Genomic DNA, 11,029 nt, shown 5'->3' on the forward strand with positions numbered 1-11,029 from the left:
TGATTAATTTAAAAACATAGCATCCTTTTCTACTCGAAATACAGACGAAGCTTGGTGGACAGGCACAGCTCACATGGAAGTACTCTCATTGTACAGACAACAAACCTGTTTCTGCAGCCACTATTGTCAGTCTCTTGATTCATAATGACTTAAGCACACTTGACATCAACTGCATCAAGATGTGACATGTTTTATAAGAAAAAAAGGAAAAAAAACATTTAAAATGGAAAAAAATATTTTTAGGTATTTTCACAAATGAACTGGCTTTTAAAATAAATTTGCTTCCATACTGGTTGGATAAGACTAAAAATAGTTAAATGAATGGGAAATGATAAAAAGAAAAAAAAGGCTCACGTATCAGTTCTGTATTTTTCAAAGCCAAATATGTACATGTGAGGGGAAGAAAACAAAGAGAGGATTCCAGTCTTGTAATTTAATATTGTTATTAAAACTTTATCCTATTCTTTAACATTTGGTGTTAATATAAAATTACTTGGCAATGCTTGACATTTGAAATAAACATCTTTTCTATTGTTTTATTTGCAAGTGGTCCAATTACTTTGGCTTAGCTACAGTTTGGTCATAAATAAAGTGAGTTTAAAGATACCCCTAAGTGGTTAGGTTCCCAGAGAAAAAAATCCATTTAAAAAAAAGCCACAGTGATTTTTTTCCAAGTATGAAATGTCATCAAATAATATATGAATGTTTTTGATATGTCTTAATCTATATAATGAAATATTTCTAAATACAAAAGCATTTAGACTGTAGAAAATGCTAATAGATTTTAATAGCTATATTAAAAAAAACTTGTCAGAATAGATGAAGTCCCATCTATTGAAAGTGTTTGAGCTTAGAAGAGCAGTATATGTTGTGAATAATGTCAGAAATGCCTTGGAAGTAGCTTTTAGGTAGTTGACCAAACCCCATAAACTAAATATATCTTTAGTTTTAAAATAGAAGCTGATTTATAAACCTTATAAATGGTGGATAATTTAAATACTTTGAATCATCTGCAGGATAATTTCTTTCCATTCTATCCATAATATCAAACATAATATATTATTTTTATATTCCTCAGGTAGAATGCTTATTTTTGTGTGCCCAACATGGATAAAGTGTAACACTTCCTGTAGTTTTTGAATAAAGAATTTCTATTTACCTAGTAAAGAGATTCAAGAGGTCTCTTTTCTCATCATAAAATGCCATGATTTCTATTAAAACCCTCTAAACTAAATTAATTTAGGTTTGTAAACAACTTACATCCAGTAGTTACTTTTAATTTTCCTGCAGCACTTGGTATTTTATCAAGTGCCACATTTAATATATATCTATTTGTTATATTTCACAGGAAGGGAAAGGAAAGGAAGGGAAAGCATGGCAGATCAGTGAGCACTTGCGTTCAGCAGGGAGGCATGTGGCGTCATGATTCATTTCAATAAATTTTTCTGTCCCTGATTGTACTTTCCAAGATGAGGCAAAATAACTTTGATCATAATTTCCAAAATGATCCAATATAGTTTTATTGTATTGCTCTTCATTAGGAAAGTTGAAGATTCATTTCAGATTTTAATTATTAAATGCTAGAATGACCAAATTGCAGACTAATTGTTTCCATATTGTACTTAAGAAAGGAGTTTTAAAACTGAAAAAAATAAAGATGACTATACAAAATCAATGTTATTTATTGTACCTCTGGGCCTACTCTTCCAAAAAAATGAGCTTATCAATTTTTTTCTCTGTCAAGCTTGAACTAATGTAAATAATTGAAATAATGTAAAGTTATATTTTCATGTTTTTATAGATACAACATGACAAGAATACATAATGTAAGAGTATTTCAACTATGGATAATATTGATGGGGTAATGCACATATGTTACAAGCAGTTACCATAGTTTAATATCCGTGTAACGGTGCATCAATATATTGCTATATAAACATGTCTGTGTGCATCTAAGTGAAAAGTGGCCAAACAAGAATGATGACAGCCGTCTAAAGGTTTTTTTATTCATTTTATATAAAAACTGTTATGGAAAGACCAAAATGTTTATGAACTATTCTTATGTGAATTTACAAATGTCCTTTACTGTACCTTTTTGTTTACAATATAACTCCTTCTTTTCTGCTGTGTTAAGTGGGTGTCAGTCTCCAAAGAGACATACCCTTTCTACAACTTCTATCGAAGATATTGGGATTTCCAATTTTTCATGTGTAGTATGTCAGAAAAAAAAATGCGTTCGGTTTTCTTTTTAAATCTAACATCAGATGGCTTTTTTGGAGTGTTGTAAAATCTTCAATCATACATAAAATGTGTTCTTACAAAAAGTCAAGATCTTTATTTTTCTTATTTATAAATACTCCAGACTAACAATAATGCAAAATTTAAGAAGTTTGGTTAACACACTTCCTTCCTGTGAAAGAAGACATCTTTGCTCAGCTTATATATCAGGGAAGTACAGATCGAATAGAAGAAAAAGACCATTTTGTGAGCTACAAAGACTACATTATAGAATACCACACCTATAACCACCAGGTGTTCTGAGCATTTCTAGCACTGCAGCTAACTATCATGATGCTCATTATATAAAAGCCATCCTCTGGTGTTAAAATGACACATTATAGCACAGCAGCCCCGATACTGTGTACTGCCAGCTCCTCAGCCATGACAGAAACATTTCTTGCTTTACAATTTATTTCTTGAAAACATTTGTCCATTTAATGTTTTTACTAAAAGACTATGAATGAAACTAAAACTGCCATTTTAGGATTCTTACAAAGCTTATTATTTTAATAGTTAATCCTATTTACATATATTTTTACAATTATGACATTTCAGTCGCTCAGAATCACACATTAATTTTTTTAAGTTTTATGGATTTAGATAAATTTAATGTTTAACATGTGAATACACCTATACATCTGCTTAAAATTCTTCCAAATCTGCAATTACAGTGAATAGTCTGCTGGTCATGTAGCTTATCCAGTAAATGAAGAACACTAAAATGATAATCCTAGAGAATAATTCTTTTCTGGCACTGGCATTTGAACGTAGGACCTCACATTTTCCCTTAATTTATTTTGCACAAGGCCAGTACTTTACCATTTGAACCACATCTGATGTCTGCTTTTTGTTGGCTAATGGGAGATAATGCCTCTGATTTGTTTGCCCAGGTTGGCTTTGAACTAAGATCCTCAGATCTCAGCCTCCTGAGCAGCTAAAATTGCAGGTGTGAGCCACATATACTTGGTGGTACACGATAATTTCTGGCACCACATCTTTATAATATGTGTCATTTTAAGAAAAATTTTTGGACATTAATTTGAATAAAATGCAATCTGATTTCTCCTTTTCATTCTTTACCGCATCATATCTTAGGGAACTTGTCAGGCAAGTGTAACCTAATAACTCAAGTACTGCTTCTGCTTTGGAATGTCTTTCTGTGTCTTTAAACTTGTTTTCTGCTGATAGAGTTGATTATGCATTACTCTTATGAGAACTCAAAAGTCTATCTTGGAACAGGAAGTATAATTCATCTAATTTCCTTTTGTTAAGTGAAATGAGTAGGTATATTGATTTGAAATCATTAAAAAATGTGGCCCATTTTGTCAATTGCGATTGGTAAGATAATTATTATTTATAAGAGTATAAATTTTGGGAGGGTTATAGTTTTTGTTTCATTAATTTTATATGAATGAAATCACAGGAACATGGTTAAAACAATAGCAAAGAAATGTAAATATAGAGCAAAGATGGAAGCAGTTCTGACACCTAACACTGGTTAAACTATGAGAGATGGGTAAGTATAAATGAATCACCACAATATTCTCCATGGAAACTGTGGCTGACTAAATGGGTTGTAAAAGTTAAAATCCAATTTTTTTAAAGTCGTTAAGAGTTTTAAAGTCCTAACGTGCTGTTTTGGCTAACGTGACAGTAGAAATTTATTAGGTACTAATCAGAAAATTAGATTTTGTTTTTGCTTTAAAACAACTCATAGTGAATGGTACTCTAAGCAGTTGAAGATTAAAATGTATTTACATAAACATGATAACTAATTAAGATTTCCTAAGATCCAAAGCAGATAGGAAAGTCACCTGGATCATAACAAATTTGGACATATGTCCTATATCTATTTCCATATAGTCTTTTCTTGCCTTTTCTTTTTCATCATTTTCTTGCCCTTAAGTATGTTTTCTGTATTCCCAGATTATACTTCCCATTGTATCTCATGTTTAATTACTTTCATCTTGCTCCCCCTTCACTCCTATGGGTTCTCATCTTCTTCTGGACTGTTTTTCATGAGAGATTTGGGATTGCAGTTCACTTTGTCAAAAACAGGACTGGAAACTTCAAAGGCTTCTCAAAAGCTATATTAAATGACAAGGAATTACTTAGTGAAATAAAAATTTCCTGCTAAGCTCTATTTCTACTTCATTCACATATTCTATATCATTTACAGTATTTGTCATCAGTGTGTTATACTTCACCTTGTACTTAAAGAACTTTTCCAATTTGTAGGGTTTCTGGAGAAAACGGAGACTGCTTGCTGAAGAAGAGAAAAGACTATTTATAATGCCTGCTCATGAAAATTCCTTTCTAAAGACACTATATTGAGCACAAGCCAATTCTCAATTCAGTTCCCAAAGCACTTCTATGTTGTTCCTTAATTGTCTTTTGTCCCACTAGGTATAAGGTAATTTTGCTATTTCAGAGCCAAATTCCTTTTTGGATACCCATAAACTCACCACTACTGGTTATGTCTAAAATTCACTTCCTCTTCCCTCCCTCCCTCCCTCCCTGCTTTCCTCCCTCTTTCTCTCTCACTTCATTCTTTCCTTCCCTTCTTTTTCTTTTTTCTTTCAGGTGAATATGTCAATTCCATTTATAATGTAAATTAGAATGTGGAGGAAGGAATTGAACTCTTGGGTGGGAGTCAAAACCAGGATTCTAGCTTTTATCTCTCTTTTTCTCTCACCCTTCTCTTTGTCTTCTCCACTAGACTATGTAAATTCTAAAATTATTTTACTGGAATGATGAAAGGAAATTTTATTGATTCTTTTTTAAATAAGTTGTGAAAATACTGTACAGAAGGATTACAGTTACATGAGAAAGATAATGAGTAAATTTCTTATCAAGCATTGTTGCCTCCTCCTTTGTTTTTCCCCTACCATCCCTTCTCTCCCAAATCCACAACTACACTCGCCCTCCACCCTCACCTAAATTATAAAGCTCATTTTTCAACTTAGTGTCTAGTACATCTCATTGTTACAATGGCTCAGCCTATTTAAACATTTTGTTTTTTCCCTTCCTCTCCCCAAATTAGACTGACATCAAATACAGTGAAAACAGGGGTTATACCATAGGGGAAGACCATACAAAGGAACAAAAATATCACATGGTACCTTATAAATATGTTAGAAACAATAACAAGAAAGAACAAACCACTTGTGTCCCTATCTTGGGGTTCATTTTGCTTCTTATCTGGTCATATTTACATAGCTTTTGACCTTTTGTACTTGTCCCAGACATATAGTAGTTATTGCAAATATGGGAAACCATGAGACCTATGTTTCTTTGGGCCTGGCTTACTTCACTTAATATAATTTTCCCAAGTCTTTCCATTTCTTAAAAAATGGGGCAATTTCATTCTTTCTGATGGAGGCATAGAATTCATATATATTTATATGTATATATATGAGTATATATATATATATATATATATATATATATATGAGTATATAGATATGCTATATTTTCTTGATCCATTCATCTACTGAGGGATATCAGGGTTGAAGACAGAATGCAACATTCCTTCTTCTAAGCATAATGGTTTGGGGCTGGGAATATAGCTTAGTTGTAGATTCCTTTCCTAGCATGCATGATGCCCTGGGTTCCATTCCTCAGTATCAAATAAACAGAAAACGCCATAGGTGGCACTGTGGCTCAAGTGGTAAAGTGTTACCCTTGAGCAAAAGAAGCTCAGGGACAGTGCTCAGGCCCTGAGTTCAAGCCCCAGGACTTGCAAAAAAATAATAATTGTTTGAAGCAATGGGGTTCGTGCATTGCAATGCCACTTGGTATTGAATAAGTTTCTGGTATTCACTACCAGATTTCTTTCAGCATCTCAAAACATGAGCACAATAGGCCTATCTTGTAACTTTCACTTGTTAATCCATGAACTCATTCCTTCCATCCAATCTATTGAATGTAATCTTGAGTCAATATAATTAAGGTAAGGACTAAATCAGAAGCTTTCATTTGAAGATGTTTATATTTTCTTTAAAGTAAGTACTTTTTAAAATCACTGTCATTTAAATCAAATGAGTTATTGATGGATAATAGATATAGATAATAAAGAATTATGCATTTCTAACTGCTAAGTTTATTTAGAATATATTTTTTATTGTAAAAATACTGTACAGAGGGGTTACATTATATAAAGTAATAAGTACATTTCCTATGAAGCTTTCTTACCTCCTTCTTTGTTTTCCCCCTACCATCTACCTCCCCAACTCTTCCCTCCCCACCAAGTTTTAAAATTCATTTTCAACAGTGTCTTGTACATCTCATTGTTACAATGGGTCAACTTGTATCTTTATTTCAGCATTTTGTTATTTCCTTTCCCCTCCCCAAATTAGAAAAATATATAAACAAAATACTGCCAAGCTTTAACTGAGGACATCCAAACTTTACTTTGACTGGAAGTCTGATAATATCAATTATTAATCTCAAATATGAACTCACAAATTGCTCTAAAAGTAGTTTAGATTATGTAATTTGTGTTCATCCATAGATTGTCATCTAATCTATTTCTGTTCTCCAAGTATTCAATTAAACAAACTAACAAGTACTATAATTTGATACTACATACCTTACATGTTTCTAAAATCTACTTTGGGGTAAGGGTAATTTAAATAATAGTCAAAGTATTTGGGCACAGCAGCAAAACAGCATGTTACATTCAAACAATGGAGAAAATTAAACAAGTTGGTAATTTATCAACCAAGAACTTACTAATTCAGGATTTATTAATAAACATGCTTAAATAATATCACTATCATTATTTGTTTGATTTCATTTGTAACAAATCACATTTAAACTCAAGAAGAAAGTTTATTTCAGCCGAGAATGGTTTCCCTGAATTTTCTAAGAGAAAGAAAGCATATTATTTTAAATTAGGAATAATGGATAAGGATGCCCATGTGGTGAGAATCAGAATCAAAGTCAATTGCAAATTAACTGATGCATGTTTTCCATTCCTTTTAATTTTTTGTTTGACTTAAATTTTAGAGATTTTTTCATGTGTTTATAATGTTTTTCTTTTCATACCATGTTATAGATAAGAATGTTGATATGTAAAAACTCTTTTGCTTATTGGAATTTTATTATTAAGATTTTAGATAGTTGTTTCCTATCTTTTAAGTAATTTTACAGATTTCAAAGGAAATAGCCTCATGAAAAGTTTCTTGGCTTAATTATCTAGAAACCAGAATTCTTTGGTACTGTGACCTATATCTTTTTATTGTGCTTCTGTATCCAATCCCTCCACCCCTCCAAATTAGATCCAGTTTGGATGGATATCTAAATCATTATAGAATAGCTTTAATGAAGTCTAAGTCATTGATTATAAAAGTATATTTTAAATGATTTCTAGCCTTCTTAAAAATATGTGCCTTACTTCCTGGTGAGGGTAAATTGGGGCGATAAGTATGCAGCTGTCACCTCTATTAGGGGATTTTTTTTAAAAACTCAAATGCATTTTGGATTTATAACATTATTTAATCTGTATCTTGAAAAGACCTTCAAGTTTGTTTTATGTGCATTATCTCATTGATTATTTGTGTTAAAGGGATAAATGTGTCTGTTCATTTTTATTTAGCCTTGTGTGTTTCTCTGTGTGTATATGTTCATGTGTGTATTAAAATTTTTCCACATCTTTTGTAGCATTTATTCTGATAATTATTTAAAACACTGCTAAAATGCCTTCAATTTTTGTGGGTATATGTGTGCCAGGTCTGAGATTTGAACTCAGGGCCTGGGCACTGTCCTTGAGCTTCTCTTTGCTCAAGGTTAGTGCTGTACCACTTGAGTCACAGCTCTACTTTGTGCTTTATTTTTTTTTGGGGGGGGAGGAATTTATTGGAGTCTTTGGGTCTTTCCTACCTGGGCTAGCTTCAAACTATTTTCCTCAGATCTCAGATCTCTCAAACATAAGCTATTGGCGCCCAGCAGCTAACACATTTTAAAACCTATTAAATGATTTGCAGTAAATTATTGTGAATATTTTAGAAAGATTTAAAAAACCTCAACTCTCTCTGTTTGGCATGTCAGAATCAAAGTAACCCAAATTATGACTTGCTATTTTCATTTGAATTTTTGTGTGATTATTCATATTTCTAATATTTGTGGTTTATTATAAGCCATCAAAACATTCTCACATGAAAGCTTTTGGAGTCTTGTTTGTGTTGTATCTCCTCTTTTTTATTTTCTTCAATAGAAACCAATGACTTAGGGGAATAAAATCATGCTTCAATTTCAGCAATGGTTTGGTTGATTGGGAGAAATATACACTCCAAGAATCTGAGTCGTGTTTTCTTAACCTCAAAAAAAATATGGTACCAATAAAAAGTTCAAAATGCCACAATAATTTTCAAGATGGCTATCCTTCTAATGCTCCGCTTGCTGAAGTGAAAACTCTGCAGAGCTCAAGCTGGACTTGTCAGGCTTGTACCTTAGAAATGATTCCCCACTGCAGCACCTCCCAAGATAGGAACACTATTCTCACATAAACAACTATATATTAGTGTAGTAGGAATGCTCCATCCACAGGGACATTTGAGAGTCTTAAATATTATTCTTTATTATGATTTACTTGTTTCCCTTGTTCTCAAAGTTTTTCTTATTCTGAGTAGGAAGTAATGAATTAAAATGGTGAGACAAACATTATGATAGTTGAAATACAATGTTATACACATTGTATATATACACATATATTAAAGTAGTAATATGTACTTTTTGGTTTCATGTATTTACAAGAAATCACAATTAATCTTTCAACCAAATAACTAGTAAACAAAGGTAGATGTTTCTTTTTGCTTAATAGCTATACTAAAATCACTTGAAAGTGGTAGGTTTATAAAAGAAAACACAAGTTTTATTCATATTAATTTACTTTTAAAATATAAAATACTTTCCAAAAATAAATGAGAAATGTAAATAAAGTATGTGTGAAGCCCAGTCAACTACAATTCAAGTCATAGGTTAAGTCAGTCTCAAATATGCATTTTCATGATTTATCTTTTGACAGGTTTATAAAGAGCAATTTTTAGCTCTCTTAGATTATGGTTTGTGAGCAATATAAAAATTTTAATATTATGCAGCAGTGAGTAAATTTCAAAACACAGTCATATTTGGTTCTTAGATCATTGTGCATACATTACCACACAATTCATATTTCCATATTTTCTAAAACAGTGGCAAAGCAAGAAACTTTCCATGAGTGTAAAATTTACCACTTTACATAGGAATAACACTCAGATTGAACTCTAGTTCACTCTTTTCTTATGTGCTTGATTCATCACACAAGTACTCATTTCTAGGCATCCACAGAGATTACTTGATTAATTCCTTCCCATTTCCTCATTATTAGTTCATGCAAACCCTTCCCTGTACACTGCTTTCTAAGAGCCTAGTGATCTGAGATAATATGTGATAAATTTTGTATATTGTTGTCATCTAATATAGATCTTCCATTCCTACTATACACCAAGCCAAGCTGTTGTTCAAATATCGCACCTGTGGAAATCTGTTCAATGTAGCATTGCTACTATCTTTAGTGATTTGCTTAATTATCAATCTTACTTCAAAGTAAGCATCATGACATAGGGAGTAAATATGTCTTACTAAGCCTTGAGTGTTTTTTCGCAAGGAGGGGTGACCATAGTTTATAGTTTCCAACAACATATTGTACCCCAGGCATCATGTTGTAAAGTAGATACTATTGCTATCATTAATTTTTATCTTATTAGTAAGAATTCTGAGGAATCTAAGTTAAAACACTCAAGAAAGAAGACACAAATTTATTCTATGTCATACTGTTAGCAGGAAGTAAACATAGATCATAACACAATGTTATGTGATGACATGTTCTAATATGCAAATGAGACAAAAGCATCCAGAACCACAGAGGTGGCCAGGGCATAGATTTATAATATGCATTTCAGCAGCACTGGAAAATGTCACTGATATATACTGAAAAGGAGACAGAATAGCAATGTCACCATATGATACTAGCATATAGACTAACACATCACTTAGATTATAGCTCCCTTGTAGACATGGTCCCTTGCAGACATAATGACAAAGAATTGCTGACTGCCATCTAAAGTTAGTATGTCACAGGAACTGCCAAGTTTAAGCTTTGCTGATTGTGGAGCCAGGGTGGGAATTGCTAAGGAAATAGAAAGGATCATTTCATCACAGATTATTTCCTGTCTCCACAGAAACTACTTTTGTTAACTAAGTGCTTTTGTCTTAGTCCTATAAATCCTAGCCACTCAGGAGACCAAAATCTGGAGGACTTTAGTTCAAAGCCATCCTGGACACAAAAGTCTACCAGATTCTATTTCCAGAATAATGAGTCTAAAGTCAGGCTAGAAGCATGGCTCAAGTGGTAGAACACCAGCTGTGAGGAAACAAGCTGAAGGAATACAAAGCCCTGAATTTAAGCCACAGGGCTGGAAAATAAAAATCTTCACACCTTGCACATTATTTTTAACAAAATTGCTTTTAAAAGAAAGAAACAATATTTTATGACTATATTCTTTAAAGAATCTTTTGACTAACGCAAGTTATTGCATTTAGCAATTTTCAACTGTTCCTTCTCTCAAAAGGGACTGTATTATTTCAATTTCTTCTTAAATATCATCACTAAATTAACTCTTTTCCTTCTATTTCAATTATATTCAAAATGTTCTCTCTTTTTTCTCACTCTACCTTGAAAACTATTTCCCTCTATGGCTAAATTATT

This window comes from Dipodomys spectabilis, unplaced genomic scaffold (genome assembly GCF_019054845.1).
Source record: "Dipodomys spectabilis isolate Male_0828 unplaced genomic scaffold, ASM1905484v1 ptg000436l, whole genome shotgun sequence".
NCBI lineage: Eukaryota > Metazoa > Chordata > Mammalia > Rodentia > Heteromyidae > Dipodomys > Dipodomys spectabilis.